General features: G+C 48.9%; 5 non-coding genes and 1 pseudogene across 5 annotated transcripts; all 6 read left to right on the forward strand.

The window, feature by feature from the left end:
• Positions 1-14612: 14612 nt before the first annotated feature.
• On the forward strand, positions 14613-14776 carry LOC135034969 (U1 spliceosomal RNA). The gene has a single exon (XR_010230069.1). It is a non-coding gene; the product is annotated as a U1 spliceosomal RNA (small nuclear RNA).
• A 152-nt stretch (positions 14777-14928) lies between these two features.
• On the forward strand, positions 14929-15070 carry LOC135035002 (U1 spliceosomal RNA; annotated as a pseudogene).
• Positions 15071-15752: 682 nt separating this feature from the next.
• On the forward strand, positions 15753-15916 carry LOC135035015 (U1 spliceosomal RNA). The gene has a single exon (XR_010230107.1). It is a non-coding gene; the product is annotated as a U1 spliceosomal RNA (small nuclear RNA).
• A 152-nt stretch (positions 15917-16068) lies between these two features.
• Positions 16069-16231, forward strand: LOC135034993 (U1 spliceosomal RNA). The gene has a single exon (XR_010230090.1). It is a non-coding gene; the product is annotated as a U1 spliceosomal RNA (small nuclear RNA).
• A 672-nt stretch (positions 16232-16903) lies between these two features.
• On the forward strand, positions 16904-17067 carry LOC135035014 (U1 spliceosomal RNA). Its single transcript, XR_010230106.1, has one exon. It is a non-coding gene; the product is annotated as a U1 spliceosomal RNA (small nuclear RNA).
• A 152-nt stretch (positions 17068-17219) lies between these two features.
• On the forward strand, positions 17220-17382 carry LOC135034974 (U1 spliceosomal RNA). The gene has a single exon (XR_010230074.1). It is a non-coding gene; the product is annotated as a U1 spliceosomal RNA (small nuclear RNA).
• Positions 17383-17664: the final 282 nt, after the last annotated feature.

Raw genomic sequence — 17664 nt, forward strand, 5'->3', positions numbered from 1 at the left:
ACTCACCGGTAAATCTATTTCTCGTAGTCCGTAGTGGATGCTGGGCGCCCATCCCAAGTACTTGTACATAGTTATTGTTAACAAAAGGGTTATTGTTGAGAGCCATCTGTGCAGAGGCTACGTTGTTGTCATACAGTTAACTGGGTATAATATCACCGGTTGTACGGTGTGATTGGTGTGGCTGGTATGAGTCTTACCCGGGATTCAAAATCCTTCCTTAGTGTCAGCTCTTCCGGGCACAGTATCCTAACTGAGGTCTGGAGGAGGGTCATAGGGGGAGGAGCCAGTGCACACCAGGTAGTCATAAAGCTCTCTTTAGTTGTGCCAAGTCTCCTGCGGAGCTGCTATTCCCCATGGTCCTTACGGAGTCCCAGCATCCACTACGGACTACGAGAAATAGATTTACCGGTGAGTAAAATCTTATTTTATATATATATATATATATATATATATATATATGACTTGGGGTTTGTTTTATTAGATAGAGCATGTCCCTGTGAAGTGCCTTTTGGGGTTGTGGTTTTTCAGAAAGTTACAGGTTTTTTTTAATTAAGAGAAATATGCCCCATTATAGAGATCGGGCATTTCAATTTGTTGCGCCTGCGCAGTGGCCGCCAGCAGGGGGTGTACTAGAGTGCCTTCTCTTGAGAGCCGCAATATGGCCGCCTTCTCCCCGGTTATTCTGTAAATAGGAAAATAACCTCACAGGTTCACATAGGGCAGAGTTGCCACTACTAGTGCAGGGCTGTAACTTACAGTACTAAGGAAAAGCCATATACTAAAGCGGCACGGTGACCTCACCCCTCTCAGAGACACCAGGGCGCAGCACACTGGTACACACACCTGTTAGCTCAGGGCAGCACTATAGGACCCTCCTGTAATGCTGTGCTGGCGGCGTGCAGTGATCAGGGCACTGGGAGACTGGCTGGCTGGTCTCTGTCTCTGCTGCCTATAGAACTTCCACCTCTGTTATATATCAGGGCTGCTCTCCTGTTGTTATGATTCCAATACTCTGGTCTGGGGATATCTTATAGCAAGGACCTGAGTACTGGAACGTAATGCTTGGAAAGGGAGTGGGAACGGGAATAGCCCCTGGCGCCCTATCTCCGTTGTCTCGCCCGTGCTGTCAGAAATCTCTTGCGAGACTATGGTTGCTTGGGCCCATGGCAGCCGCGTTTGAAGGGCGGATTACGTCTGCCCAACTCCGATGCCCCCTCAGGTCTTAATGGGAGACAAAGAGAAATCCGAGACAGGGTGATAACAAGGGGCCCTCTACTAAACAACAAAGCCAGGGGCTCAAAACTAACTTTAAACTAGAGTATGTGCGGAAAACCGCCAGGGAAAAGGACAACCAAAATACCCACTTGTCCACTCTTCTACCCGGCACCGGCGAGTTCCGGAGAGGACTGTGGGAGCGGAAACCTCCGCAAATGCACCAACACAGAATACAAAATAAAGCGGCCTAGGCCGCAGCACGCGGCAGAGCCGCCACTCACGAAAACCACACGAGATCCTCTCGCGACTGTTGCGGGTAAATGAGGACTGGAAGACTCCTTGGGAAGAGATGACAACACTAAGATTCAGGAACTCTGAGGACAGGAATGACCGGACACAGCAGAACTGGAACAGACGTCAGCATACCAAAGCAGCATGCAGGAAGCTATTACCGGCGTCTGTGTGAAGCACTGAGAAGGTATTTAGCAGGGAGTCCTCCAATCAGAAGTTTAGAGCCTGATTAGCACAATGCCGTGCAGCTGCCTTGCTGCACGACCAGAAGACAAGTGTGTGTGTGTAGTTCACTTGATTGACCCTGCAAGGGGAGCGCAGTCCGTCCGTGGCGTCCCCGTTGCTAGGGTCCAGGCGGCTCAGCGCGCCCGGCGTCCTATCGTTGCTAGGGAGCCAGCGGCTAGCACGCTCGGCGTCCCTAGTTGCTAGGCGCCGGGCCGCGAGGACATCGCGGACCACGGCGCCTAACACCTGTGTGTTCTCTTTCTCTCCTACCTCACACTGGAACTGGCCGCCCAGAGAACGAGAGGGCAGCGGCTGACATCAGAGAGAGTGCAGCAATCTGTGTGGGCAGAGCCCCTCACAGCAAGGTGTCCTTATGCTGTGCCCCGTGTAATCACTGTGATCCATACAGACTCTCACCCTGGTATGCTCTCTATTTATTATTTATTTTTCTCTGACGTCCTAGTGGATGCTGGGACTCCGTCAGGACCATGGGGATTAGCGGCTCCGCAGGAGACAGGGCACAAAAATAAAAGCTTTAGGACTAGGTGGTGTGCACTGGCTCCTCCCCCTATGACCCTCCTCCAAGCCTCAGTTAGGTTTTTGTGCCCGTCCGAGCAGGGTGCAATCTAGGTGGCTCTCCTAAAGAGCTGCTTAGAAAAAGTTATTAGGTTTTTTATTTTCAGTGAGTCCTGCTGGCAACAGGCTCACTGCAACGAGGGACTTAGGGGAGAAGAAGTGAACTCACCTGCGTGCAGGATGGATTGGCTTCTTAGGCTACTGGACACCATTAGCTCCAGAGGGATCGAACACAGGCCCAGCCATGGAGTCCGGTCCCGGAGCCGCGCCGCCGACCCCCTTGCAGATGCCGAAAAGTGAAGAGGTCCAGAAACCGGCGGCAGATGACTTTTCAGTCTTCATGAGGTAGCGCACAGCACTGCAGCTGTGCGCCATTGTTGTCAGCACACTTCACACCAGCGGTCACTGAGGGTGCAGGGCGCTGGGGGGGGCGCCCTGGGCAGCAATGATAATACCTTGTTCTGGCTAAAAATACATCACATATAGCCCCTGGGGCTATATGGATGTATTTAACCCCTGCCAGGTCTCACAAACACCGGGAGAAGAGCCCGCCGAAATAGGGGGCGGGGCCTATCTCCTCAGCACACAGCGCCATTTTCCTGCACAGCTCCGCTGCGAGGAAGGCTCCCAGGACTCTCCCCTGCACTGCACTACAGAAACAGGGTAAAAAAACAGAGAGGGGGGGCACTTTTTTGGCGATATTGATATATTAAGCTGCTATAAAGGAAACAACACTTCTGTAGGGTTGTTCCTATATATTTATAGCGCTTGGGTGTGTGCTGGCAAACTCTCCCTCTGTCTCCCCAAAGGGCTAGTGGGGTCCTGTCTTTGATAAAAGCATTCCCTGTGTGTCTGCTGTGTGTCGGTACGTGTGTGTCGACATGTATGAGGACGATGTTGGTGTGGAGGCGGAGCAATTGCCGGTAATGGTGATGTCACCCCCTAGGGAGTCGACACCGGAATGGATGGCTTTGTTTATGGAATTACGTGATAATGTCAGCACGTTACAAAAATCAGTTGACGACATGAGACGGCCGGCAAACCAGTTAGTACCTGTCCAGGCGTCTCAGACACCGTCAGGGGCTGTGAAACGCCCTTTACCTCAGTCGGTCGACACAGACCCAGACACGGACACCGAATCTAGTGTCGACGGTGAAGAAACAAACGTATTTTCCAGTAGGGCCACACGTTATATGATCACGGCAATGAAGGAGGCTTTGCATATCTCTGATACTGCAAGTACCACAAAAAGGGGTATTATGTGGGGTCTGAAAAAACTACCTGTAGTTTTTCCTGAATCAGAGGAATTGAATGAAGTGTGTGATGAAGCGTGGGTTAACCCCGATAGAAAACTGCTAATTTCAAAGAAGTTATTGGCATTATATCCTTTCCCGCCAGAGGTTAGGGCGCGCTGGGAAACACCCCCTAGGGTGGATAAGGCACTCACACGCTTATCAAAACAAGTGGCGTTACCGTCTCCTGAAACGGCCGCCCTCAAGGATCCAGCTGATAGGAGGCTGGAAACTACCCTGAAAAGTATATACACTCATACTGGTGTTATACTGCGACCAGCCATCGCCTCAGCATGGATGTGCAGTGCTGGGGTGGTTTGGTCGGATTCCCTGACTGAAAATATTGATACCCTGGATAGGGACAGTATTTTATTGACTATAGAGCAATTAAAGGATGCTTTTCTTTATATGCGAGATGCTCAGAGGGATATTTGCACTCTGGCATCGAGAGTAAGTGCGATGTCCATATCTGCCAGAAGAAGTTATGGACGCGACAGTGGTCAGGTGATGCGGATTCCAAACGGCATATGGAAGTATTGCCGTATAAAGGGGAGGAATTATTTGGGGTCGGTCTATCGGATTTGGTGGCCACGGCAACAGCCGGGAAATCCACCTTTTTACCTCAGGTCCCCTCCCAACAGAAAAAGACGCCGTCTTTTCAGCCGCAGTCCTTTCGTTCCTATAAGAACAAGCGGGCAAAAGGACAGTCATATCTGCCCCGAGGCAAAGGAAAGGGTAAGAGAGGGCACCAAGCAGCTCCCTCCCAGGAGCAGAAGCCCTCCCCGGCTTCTGCAAAGCCCTCAGCATGACGTTGGGGCTTTACAAGCGGACTCAGGGGCGGTGGGGGGTCGACTCAAGAATTTCAGCGCATAGTGGGCTCACTCACAGGTGGACCCCTGGATCCTGCAGGTAGTATCTCAGGGTTACAGGTTGGAATTCGAGAAGTCTCCCCCTCGCCGGTTCCTAAAGTCTGCTCTGCCAACGTCTCCCTCAGACAGGGCGACGGTATTGGAAGCCATTCACAAGCTGTATTCTCAGCAGGTGATAGTCAAGGTACCCCTCCTACAACAGGGAAAGGGGTATTATTCCACGCTATTTGTGGTACCGAAGCCGGACGGCTCGGTAAGACCTATTCTAAATCTGAAATCTTTGAACCAGTACATACAAAAATTCAAGTTCAAGATGGAGTCACTCAGAGCAGTGATAGCGAATCTGGAAGAAGGGGACTTTATGGTGTCCCTGGACATCAAGGATGCTTACCTGCATGTCCCAATTTGCCCTTCACATCAAGGGTACCTCAGGTTCGTGGTGCAAAACTGTCATTATCAGTTTGGATTGTCCACGGCACCTCGGGTCTTTACCAAGGTAATGGCCGAAATGATGTTTCTTCTGCGAAGAAAAGGCGTATTAATTATCCCTTACTTGGACGATCTCCTGATAAGGGCAAGGTCCAGAGAACAGCTGGAGGACGTAGTAGCACTAACCCAAGTAGTGCTGCAACAGCACGGGTGGATTCTGAATTTTCCAAAATCTCAATTGACCCCGACGACACGTCTGCTGTTCCTGGGAATGATTCTGGACACGGTTCAGAAAAAGGTGTTTCTTCCGGAGGAGAAAGCCAGGGAGTTATCCGAACTTGTCAGGAACCTCCTAAAACCAGGAAAAGTGTCTGTGCATCAATGCACAAGAGTCCTGGGAAAAATGGTGGCTTCTTACGAAGCGATTCCATTCGGCAGATTCCACGCACGAACTTTTCAGTGGGATCTGCTGGACAAATGGTCCGGATCGCATCTGCAGATGCATCAGCGGATAACTTTGTCTCCACGGACAAGGGTGTCTCTTCTGTGGTGGTTGCAGAGTGCTCATCTGTTAGAGGGCCGCAGATTCGGCATACAGGACTGGGTCCTGGTGACCACGGATGCCAGTCTGAGAGGCTGGGGAGCGGTCACACAGGGAAGAAACTTCCAGGGAGTGTGGTCAAGCCTGGAGATGTCTCTTCACATAAATATACTGGAGCTAAGAGCGATTTACAATGCTCTAAGCCTGGCAAAACCCCTGCTTCAGGGTCAGCCGGTGTTGATCCAGTCGGACAACATCACGGCAGTCGCCCACGTAAACAGACAGGGCGGCACAAGAAGCAGGAGGGCAATGGCAGAAGCTGCAAGGATTCTTCGCTGGGCGGAAGATCATGTGTCAGCAGTGTTCATTCCGGGAGTGGACAACTGGGAAGCGGACTTCCTCAGCAGACACGATCTACACCCGGGAGAGTGGGGACTTCATCCAGAAGTCTTCCACATGATTGTGAACCGTTGGGAAAAACCAAAGGTGGATATGATGGCGTCCCGCCTCAACAAAAAACTGGACAGGTATTGCGCCAGGTCAAGAGACCCTCAGGCAATAGCTGTGGACGCTCTGGTAACACCGTGGGTGTTCCAGTCAGTGTATGTGTTTCCTCCTCTGCCTCTCATACCAAAAGTACTGAGAATTATACGGCAAAGGGGAGTAAGAACGATACTCGTGGCTCCGGATTGGCCAAGAAGAACTTGGTACCCGGAACTTCAGGAGATGCTCACGGAAGATCCGTGGCCTCTACCTCTAAGACGGGACCTGCTTCAGCAGGGACCGTGTCTATTCCAAGACTTACCGCGGCTGCGTTTGACGGCATGGCGGTTGAACGCCGAATTCTAAGGGAAAAAGGCATTCCGGAAGAGGTCATCCCTACCCTGGTAAAAGCCAGGAAGGAGGTGACTGCACAACATTATCACCGCATTTGGAGAAAATATGTTGCGTGGTGTGAGGCCAGGAAGGCCCCGACGGAGGAATTTCAACTGGGTCGATTCCTACATTTCCTGCAAACAGGATTGTCTATGGGCCTCAAATTAGGGTCCATTAAGGTTCAAATTTCGGCCCTGTCGATTTTCTTCCAGAAAGAATTGGCTTCAGTTCCTGAAGTCCAGACTTTTGTAAAAGGAGTACTACATATACAGCCCCCGGTTGTGCCCCCAGTGGCTCCGTGGGATCTTAATGTAGTTTTGGATTTTCTCAAATCCCATTGGTTTGAGCCACTCAAATCGGTGGATTTGAAATATCTTACATGGAAAGTAACCATGCTACTGGCCCTGGCTTCAGCCAGGAGAGTGTCAGAATTGGCGACTTTATCGTATAAAAGCCCATATCTGATTTTCCATTCGGACAGGGCAGAACTGCGGACGCGTCCTCAGTTTCTGTCTAAGGTGGTTTCAGCGTTTCACCTGAACCAGCCTATTGTGGTGCCTGCGGCTACTAGCGATTTGGAGGATTCCAAGTTGCTGGACGTTGTCAGAGCATTGAAAATATATATTTCAAGGACGGCTGGAGTCAGAAAATCTGACTCGCTGTTTATACTGTATGCACCCAACAAGCTGGGTGCTCCTGCTTCTAAGCAGACGATTGCTCGTTGGATTTGTAGCACAATTCAACTTGCACATTCTGTGGCAGGCCTGCCACAGCCTAAATCTATCAAGGCCCATTCCACAAGGAAGGTGGGCTCATCTTGGGCGGCTGCCCGAGGGGTCTCGGCATTACAACTCTGCCGAGCAGCTACGTGGTCGGGGGAGAACACGTTTGTAAAATTCTACAAATTTGATACCCTGGCTAAAGAGGACCTGGAGTTCTCTCATTCGGTGCTGCAGAGTCATCCGCACTCTCCCGCCCGTTTGGGAGCTTTGGTATAATCCCCATGGTCCTGACGGAGTCCCAGCATCCACTAGGACGTCAGAGAAAATAAGATTTTACTTACCGATAAATCTATTTCTCGTAGTCCGTAGTGGATGCTGGGCGCCCATCCCAAGTGCGGATTGTCTGCAATACTTGTATATAGTTATTGTTACAAAAAAATCGGGTTGTTATTGTTGTGAGCCGTCTGTTCAGAGGCTCCTACGTTTGTCATACTGTTAACTGGGTTCAGATCACAGGTTGTACGGTGTGATTGGTGTGGCTGGTATGAGTCTTACCCGGGATTCAAAATCCTTCCTTATTGTGTACGCTCGTCCGGGCACAGTATCCTAACTGAGGCTTGGAGGAGGGTCATAGGGGGAGGAGCCAGTACACACCACCTAGTCCTAAAGCTTTTATTTTTGTGCCTTGTCTCCTGCGGAGCCGCTAATCCCCATGGTCCTGACGGAGTCCCAGCCTCCACTACGGACTACGAGAAATAGATTTATCGGTAAGTAAAATCTTATTTTTTACACTGCGGCATGCTCGAGGGAAGGGAGAAGGCACCACCCCACCGCCACTACTCCTCCGCCAGCATCACTGCCGAGCCGGTCAGTGTTCCGGCGGCAATGAGCAGTAGGCAGCCACCAGCAACAACAGTCAGGAAGCTGTTACTCCCGGTAGCAGTAGCGTCAAGCTGCAATTCAGCCAGCGGCACGATGATCCGGGAGACAGTGGCAGCACAGGGAAGCAGTACCCCCTCCAATCGCAGCACCAACTAGGAGACTGAGGCAGCAACCTGCCCCCAGCAGCAGCACGACCCTGATGATAGGTAAGATGCATTTTGGTGTCACAAGAAGGTGGCCGGAGTAGTGGCTGGCTGTGGTCACACCCCGGGGAAAAGTGATAGTGATTTCAGTGTTCCCTTGCGCGGGGATTGGATGTGTAGATGCATGGAGGCTATGTATGTATAGATGTGAGCGGCAGTGTGCGGATGTATGAGAGCGGCAGTGTGCGGATGTATGAGAGCGGCAATGTACGGCTGTATAACTGCGCCGGTGTGCGGCTGTATGAGTGCGATGGTGTGCGGCTGTATGCGTGCGGCAGTGTGCGGCTGTAAGAGTGCGGCAGTGTGCGGCTGTAAGAGTACGGCTGTAAGAGTACGGCTGTAAGAGTACGGCTGTAAGAGTGCGGCTGTAAGAGTGCGGGGTTGTACGGATGTATGAGAGCGGGGTTGTACGTATGTATGAGAGCGGGGTTGTACGTATGTATGAGAGCGGCAGTGTATGGATGTATGAGAGCAACAGTGTACAGTTGTGTGAGAGCGGCAGTGTGCGGATGTATGAGAGTGGCGGTGTACGGATGTATGAGAGCGGAAGTGTATGGATGGCAGCGTCATAGGGAGGGATGTCTGAATGCTGTTATAGGGTTCCTAATACAAAATGCCACGTTGGGCTTGATGGGCAGGTAGTGCGGCAAGCACACCCAAATTGGCATCTGACGTCGCCCGCAGTCCACACTGTTGTGGAGTCAGAGTTAATTTTGACTGTGTAGTGTACTCACAGAGGACCTACCGCCCGTCCACTCCTCGCGTCTGAGCAGCAGGTCAGGCTCTTATTTTCTTTTTAATCAGGAGAGGCCGAGTGAACTGTGAGCAGGGGGGCAGAGCTACATGGGACCCAGAGGGGCTGCTGTGCTGTCAGAGAGGGAGAGGAAGAGAGAGATGAAGCTACTGCAGATCCCCAGCTGATTGTTAGGTGCCGGGTTGAAGGGTGATGTGATCACCCTTCTCCCTCGCTGCCGCTGGGGACCGCATCTAGGCTTCCTCCATCGAGGGCATGCGGCGCAGCAGTGGGCAGCGTGTAATGAGTTTGTCTGACTCATTATACTGCTGCCTGTTGTGGACACCTCCGTCCGTACGGACTGGTGTACATGCCCAGCACAGAGGTGACAGTGTTGGTGGAAGTGCTGCCCAGTTCTGACCCTGCAGGCCTCCCTGATCTGACTGCGGCCGCTGCTGCTGCTGCGGCCCGAAACCCCTGCCGGTCCCCTCCATAGACTTCTGCCTGTCCAGCGCTGAGGTACTAGGGGTAGCCCAGCTGCGGGAAGGGTATGTCTCTGGCTTTCTCTCCGGCAGGGGAAGGTGACAGCGGCGGAGGAAGTGCTGCCCACCTCAGACACTGCAGGCCTCCCCGATCCAGCTGCGGCCACAGCTGATGCTGCCAGAACCCCCTGCTGGTCTCCTTTGTTGACTGCCGCATGGCCAGTGCTGAAGTACTGGGGGTAGGCCAGCTACGGGAAGAGTGTCTCTGCCTCGGGCTCTCTCTCTCTGTCAGGGGAAGGAAGGGCTGATTCTCTGGCACAACAGGGAGGGCTAGGCTGCAGGAACACAGCACTGGAAGAAACAGGAGGCCGAACTCATGACCAAAAAGTGAGCAGTGCAGTGATCAGCCCCCTAGTCTTTCCCTCTCTCTGGGTGCAGAGCTGTATTCTACAGAGAGAGCTGGGATGGGAAGAAGGGGAACGGCACCTGACACACACATACACGCGCAACACCTGACACACACACATACACGTGCGGCACCTGACACACACACACACGTAGGGTTGGGCCGTGCCTACTGTTGTTTCTGATATGGTGGCTGCTAGAGAGAGCGCCGATATTGTTGCCGATTCGTCCTCTTGATCACACTCCTGGGGAAAGTTCAAAACAGGGTACAACTTGCACGGGTTAATACTTGCATTGGTTAACTTATTAACATTTACACAGTTGCTAAGTGTTTGTTTGTTACACCCTAATGCGTCATTCTCCGCAACCGATTTCTCTCCTGATATGTATGGTGGCGGCGGTGCCGTGGCTATCAGTTTCCTGATAGGGTTAGATCTTGCCGCCTGAGCCAATCCTCTCTGTATTTCACCCTCCTGTTGCCATAACTGCAAATAATCATAATGTTTAATCCGTCTCTTTGTTGATTTAATGAGACATATCCTCCTCCTTAGATTTTGTAACACTTCTGGGCTAAAGCTGCCTACTCTTGGGAACTTCTCCCCGTCATGTACCGTCATTCTCTCCCATTCATCACATAAAACCTCTGTGTGTGAACCGTATTTTTCACACATTACGTACCTTGCCGACCCGATTGGTCGGTTTACTGAATCAACCCGAACCGAGGTTGATCGCCCCCTACCTGAACAATTGGCCCCCATACCTGTAGGTGTTGCTTTCACCACCTCTGACCTTCAATCAGGGTCTTCAGCGAACCCTTACAAAAACCAAAATGTTCAAGATAGGCTGACGGTGGCGGTTTACCGAGTACCCCACTCACTCGCCCACGCCGACCAATACGACCTACACACTGCCATAGTGCTGGCGTACTCGACCCAGGGCCCCTATGAACCTTCGTTTACTGGAACATGTGAGTGTGATCCGCAGAGCATTAACCCTTTCCAGTAACTGCTGGTTGTTGGATAATTCCTGAGTGACCAGCGAACTTCCCTTCAGAAAATAAAAAATTACACAAATCACGTCAGAATGTACAAATAGTGTTTATGACCCGTTTCGTACACAAATGGTACTGGTCAGATTAACTAATGCACACAATTACGTGCGGTACAATCAGTCTGCACATAAGCAACTAATCTTATGTGCAGAGCGACCAGTGGAATCGAAAATTGCGGCTGCGAATTCCTTCAGCATGAGCTTTAATGGCCTATATGGGTTCTGCACCAACCCCCTGGGTTGTGCTCTTTTCTCTATTTATAGCGGACTTCCTTGTCTGCTGTACCTGGACCTCCTGGTCAATTCCGGACCTCCTGGTCTGTGCTACAATAGACCTCCTGGTCTGCTATACTCTAATGCTCAGATTTTATGTTTAACAAAGGATGCCTCCCTTGCCACCATGCACGTCACTTACATGTATGTACCCTGCGAGAACTCGACTTCTTGTGGTTCAACCTCAAAAAATTGTATAAACTTATATATGCAAACACTCACTCACCACATGTACACTTTTGTTTCTATTTCTATTTCTGCGCAGAAATTTTCTTTCCTTTAGACCAGATGTGTTGTAAATTTGGAGAAGGATCTGTTAATCTAAATTTCGGACACTAAAATAGATTTGCGCTATTTATCGCGTTGCCACCTTTTCGCCTGTTACAATAACACTAGCGTGTGATTTGAGTTACGTGGGCGTACCCGGACGCTCCGTTGCGTAATATACGCTGCGTGCGTCGGCCTTTGAGTTGCGTACGCGAGTCTCACCCTTTGTTAGAGACACGTGTACACAAAGCAAATATCCACCGTAACACAATTTTACACGTTTATCAATGTAGATGATCCTCGATCATCTACCGAACACCACACCAATCTCTCCTTGTATCTTTAGGTAGAGCTGCGTGCGTGCTTTTCAATTTACACCTTAATGTATTACTTTTACTCTTTAACTATGAAATAGCGGCAAATCTCTCTTAGCACGTTTATCAATTATAAAATGGCAAACAGAAGAGTGATATATGAAAATACACGAAAATGAAAAGAAATGCAGATATGTGCGTGCGTACGCAAGACAGAAATAAACAGTTTTAAAAGACACTAGCGTGTTGTTCTTACCTCCGGTTCCGGATTCCCTCAGCACCCTTTACTAAGCGAAGCAGACGCTTATCCAGACAGCACTACGAGGAATATGACCTCCCGCCCTTTGCTGATGGATAATGTCTGCTGAAATTACCTAGTGCAGATATGTGAAGGACGGACGAGCCGCCAATTGATAAAGCTAAATATTTATCTTACTTAAAACCCTTTAAGAGGCCTAAGAACACTGTACGCTATTGACGTCTGGAGTACCGTAAGGGTACGCACGTTGCGTAACAATCGCTTAGCGTAGCGTACGCTCGGGACCACGAGGAGATCACCAGCGGCGCAGACGCTCACAATGTTAAACCTTTACATGTAAACCATGAACAATGTATTATACAGGAAAAACCTTAGTGTAATGGTGGGGTGTAGATGCAACACAATGTAACCTTATTAACTTAAAGCTGTTCGAGCGTCTCCGACAGACCTGAGAATACTTAACACCCTAAGAAATACACAAATGCCGGGCTTAGGGTCTAACGCCTTATATGAATGTTATACTTGCAAAAGAATAATACAATACAAGTCATACACTACCAATATAACATAGACTAACTAACCAGATAACTACACAGGAAATACAATACAATACAAGTACGTTTAAGGAAAAAAATGAGAGAAAGAGGAGAGGAGAGAGAGAGAGAGATATGGCCCACAATACCAATAAAGACAATATGATTGCGGAGAAAAACTTACGCCCAAGGGGAACGATCGCATGCGCCTCTGGATATCCAGCTCCCGATTATCAGCAATGAGAACCGTTGAAGAGTGAGAGCTGGATATGATCGGCTTGTCTATTTATGCCCCACACACACAATACAATTCAATGGTCCCTACAATCTCATTGTTCATTGGACACAGGAATTCGTCTTCGCATTATAACAAAAGGTTATAGGTTGATTCATACAGGTGGGCTGTGACTATTTCCAACTGCTCAGGTGGGTGGGAAACTAGGTTTCCCGCCGCATGGATAAGTAAGTGCAAATAATAGTAAAAGTACATAAACTTCTTATGTCCATAACTATTCGCACGAGCGATTAATCTGCTTCAAACCAACACCGGAATATTGCTAATTAAATACTCTTCCGATGGATACTAAACACCACTGTATGACTCATGTCTGACCCTTCGTATCAAACAAAGAGGGATCTCTCTGTCCATGAACATGCTATATTAACTAAACTTTCAGATTCTATCAAAGGGACCATAATCTACAAAATACATTATATGGTTAAAATATATATCGATTGAGTCGCCCGCTAGACGCATACAAACTCTACCGTAAATCCGCATATCGAGCGCCTGCGGGTGCACGCGACTGCGAGTATGCGCACGCACGGGAGAGCTCTTGCACGCGCAGCGGGAGCTCGCATGAGGTGCAGATATGGCAGTGTGCATAGTGATATTTTTCTGACTTTGACAGTTTTATATAAGTAAATGGGGATCCTTAGTGCTGAGTCTCTGAATTATGTATATGTGATTATAGATATGAGGTATTGATTGAAAGATTATAGGTTAATCTGTATATAGATTATATATTTTCTGTTATTTTTTAAACCACCTTGTTGCTTATTTTATTATTATTTTTAATCACCATGTTGCTTATTTTTATATTATGAAATGCCTTTATATGTGCAATTGCAATTAGAAAGTTGTTCCATATGTGAGTCATTACATGTATGCATCCAATTAGTACATGTATGTATCCAATCAACTAATTAGTAATGCTATTGGTCCGGTGCATTTTAAAAAGAGCCTGCTAGGCTGCTGATGTATCCTCTGACGAAACCGCTTTTGGATAACAGCGGAGAAACGCGTAAGAAAGGTGATTACAGGACACTCTGATTGCTGAGATATAAGCCCGTTCATGAACGAGCTACATCACGGCGGACGTCTGATGTAAAGACAGCGGTGAAGGGGAAAAAGAAATTTGAGACCGAGCAAAAGGAGGTCTCTACCCCACGGCAGGGAGAAATATCCCGACCGCGAGTGCCAATATGATCCAGCCACGGTTAACGGGGGTCGTAGCATACCGCTGTGTTTCACCAACCATCACAGCGCTCTCCCCCTGTTTTCTTTCATTACTCACGTGAGTTACATATGAACTTTAACTGCAGTAAATAAGAGGCGTTGGTTACAACTGTTGCTGTTCATCCACAAGAAGGAATTTAATGTATCAATTACAATTGGAAAGTAACGAATAAATTACAACAGCTGTATCCAGGAGGATTTTTTGGACACTTTAATAAACATTCCGTTGTCATCAAGGGCAATATGAAATAGATCCTGATTACATTTAGATATGGATAGTGGTGCCTATATATGTTGACTCCATTGTATTTTATTGAATGTGGGTTTCTTCTGTCTATATATATTTTTTTTAAATAAAGAGCTTGTATATTTTATTTTTTGCGCTCCCTTTATAACAAATGTGATTATCTTTAAAATTTGGTTTATTATTGGTAGAACAGTACTACCTATGGGAGCAGCATTTTATAATATATGGTGAAAATTAATAGATGTATAAAGATTAAATAAGCAACAAATTGGTGAAATAGATAAGTTTTGATAGGAGCGCTGGGTTCTATATATATATATTGACATTTGGTTATATATATGTATAGACTTTATAAATTCTTGACAGAGATGTGCCTGAGCAGCGGCCCTCCCCAGCCCTATCCCAAATCATACTTATTTTGCATAGGAGATACCATGGTCATGAAGATTGTTCTCCCAGGGTGAGGTTCATTCATTGCATTCTGGGTATGCTGACCCCTGTGATTTCCCCAAATGTGGGAAACTCGACTGCATTATTTGTGGTAGTGGGGGACTGTGTTTGTGCTTTCCTCTGGTCAGCTCTGGTAAAAGTCAGATTTATTTGTCTCAGATCTTCCTCTAGCCTTGTTCTTCTTTCGAGAGTTTCCATGTGCTGCCTCAGTTGGATATCCTTCACTTGACAGGGGGGTGCCTGAGCAGCGACCCTCCCCAGCTCTAGCCCAACTCCTACTTACCTGCCAGGTGAGATACTATGATCATGAATGTGCTTCTCCCAGGGCAAGGCTCACCCATTGCACTCTGGGTGTGCTGCTACTGCGGTTTCCCCAAATGTTGGACACTTGACTGCATAATTTGTGTTTCCCCTGGTCGGCTCTCGTATAATTTAGATCTCTTTGTTTCAGGTCTCTCTCCAGCCTAGTTTGCTGTCTGTTTCCACTTCTCTTTTCTTGAGTTGTTCCCTTCTATGCCCTTGCGCACTATCCTGACTTCTCCCGTCTGCTTACTTTGTGCCTTCCAACGCACAATGCAAACTACAGGTAGTGCTGCAGGGCCCACACCCTTTAACTTGCCTTACAGAGCAGCTCTGGAGCTGTTACAGTGCCCAGCTGCTGCAAGAAATCAGCTTGAATGCTTCAGGGGCTGGGGCATAGCCCCACACCGAAGGAGGGTGGAGGTGTTTAATGCGAACTAGGGGTCATCCAAGCGCCGCAAAAGGCCGCCATGCCCTGCATACCCCTATTCTCTTTTCATATGCAGATGAGGGTTCCAGCCAACTTTGGCCCACTGCTTGGATGACATCACTGTATGCAAATCCGTCTTCTGCAGACCTTCCCCCAGGAATGCTTGTACTAGTTGTTGCATTTGGTTTGTTGTTTGGGGGTGCTTCAGTATTAGGCAGCCTTCTGCCCTCCCATGTTCATTTGAAAATAAGTGTTCTCCCTGCAGTTGTTGTCCCCAGATGAGAGTTCCCTTGTGCTGCCTCAGTTGAATCTCCTTTACTTGACAGAGATATGCCTGAGCAGCGGCCCTCCCCAGCCCTATCCCAAATCATACTTATTTTGCATAGGAGATACCATGGTCATGAAGATTGTTCTCCCAGGGTGAGGTTCATTCATTGCATTCTGGGTATGCTGACCCCTGTGATTTCCCCAAATGTGGGTAACTCGACTGCATTATTTGTGGTAGTGGGGGACTGTGTTTGTGCTTTCCTCTGGTCAGCTCTGGTAAAAGTCAGATTTCTTTGTCTCAGATCTTCCTCTAGCCTTGTTCTTCTTTCGAGAGTTCCCTTGTGCTGCCTCAGTTGGATCTCCTTCACTTGACAGGGGGGTGCCCGAGCAGCGACCCTCCCCAGCTCTAGCCCAACTCCTACTTACCTGCCAGGTGAGATACTATGATCAGGAAGGTACTTCTCCCAGGGCAAGGCTCACCCATTGCACTCTGGGTGTGCTGCTCCTGCGATTTCCCCAAATGTGGGACACTTAACCGCATAATTTGTGTTTCCACTGGTCGGCTTTCATATAATTCAGATCTCTTTGTCTCAGGTCTCTCTCCAGCCTAGTTTGCTGTCTGTTTCCACTTCTTTTTTTTGAGCCCCTCCCTTCTATACCCTTGTGCACTATCCTGACTTCTCCTCCTGTCTGCTTACTTTGTGCCTTCCAACGCACAATGCGAACTACAGGTAGTGCTGCAGGGCCCACACCCTTTTACTTGCCTTACAGAGCAGCGCTGGAGCTGTTACAGTGCCAAGCTGCTGCAAGAAATCAGCTTGAATGCTTCAGGGGCTGGGGCATTGCCAACATGAGCCCCACACCGAAGGAGGGTGGGGGTATTTAATGCGAACTAAGGGTCATCCAAGCACCGCAAAAGGCCGCCATGCCCTGCATACCCCTTTTCTCTTTTCATATGCAGATGAGGGTTCCAGCCAACTTTGGCCCACTGCTTGGATGACATCAGTGTATGCAAATCCGTCTTCTGCAGACCTTCCCCCAGGAATGCTTGTACTAGTTGTTGCATTTGGTTTGTTGTTTGGGGGTGCTTCAGTATTAGGCAGCCTTCTGCCCTCCCATGTTCATTTGAAAATATGTGTTCTCCCTGCAGTTGTTGTCCCCAGATGAGAGTTCCCTTGTGCTGCCTCTGTTGAATCTCCTTTACTTGACAGAGATGTGCCTGAGCAGCGGCCCTCCCCAGCCCTATCCCAATCATACTTATTTTGCATAGGAGATACCATGGTCATGAAGATTGTTCTCCCAGGGTGAGGTTCATTCATTGCATTCTGGGTATGCTGACCCCTGTGATTTCCCCAAATGTGGGAAACTCGACTGCATTATTTGTGGTAGTGGGGGACTGTGTTTGTGTTTTCCTCTGGTCAGCTCTTGTAAAAGTCAGATTTCTTTGTCTCAGATCTTCCTCTAGCCTTGTTCTTCTTTCGAGAGTTCCCTTGTGCTGCCTCAGTTGGATCTCCTTCACTTGACAGGGGGGTGCCCGAGCAGCGACCCTCCCCAGCTCTAGCCCAACTCCTACTTACCTGCCAGGTGAGATACTATGATCATGAAGGTGCTTCTCCCAGGGCAAGGCTCACCCATTGCACTCTGGGTGTGCTGCCCCTGTGATTTCCCCAAATGTGGGAAACTTGACTGCATAATTTGTATTTCCACTGGTCGGCTTTCATATAATTCAGATCTCTTTGTCTCAGGTCTCTCTCCAGCCTAGTTTGCTGTCTGTTTCCACTTCTTTTTTTTTAAGCCCCTCCCTTCTATACCCTTGTGCGCTATCCTGACTTCTCCTCCTGTCTGCTTACTTTGGGCCTTCCAATGCACAATGCAAATTACAGGCAGTGCTGCAGGGCCCACACCCTTTTACTTGCCTTACAGAGCAGCTCTGGAGCTGTTACAGTGCCAAGCTGCTGCAAGAAATCAGCTTGAATGCTTCAGGGGCTGGGGCATTGCCAATATGAGCCCCACA

Source organism: Pseudophryne corroboree, unplaced genomic scaffold, assembly GCF_028390025.1.
Source record: "Pseudophryne corroboree isolate aPseCor3 unplaced genomic scaffold, aPseCor3.hap2 scaffold_588, whole genome shotgun sequence".
Taxonomy (NCBI): domain Eukaryota; kingdom Metazoa; phylum Chordata; class Amphibia; order Anura; family Myobatrachidae; genus Pseudophryne; species Pseudophryne corroboree.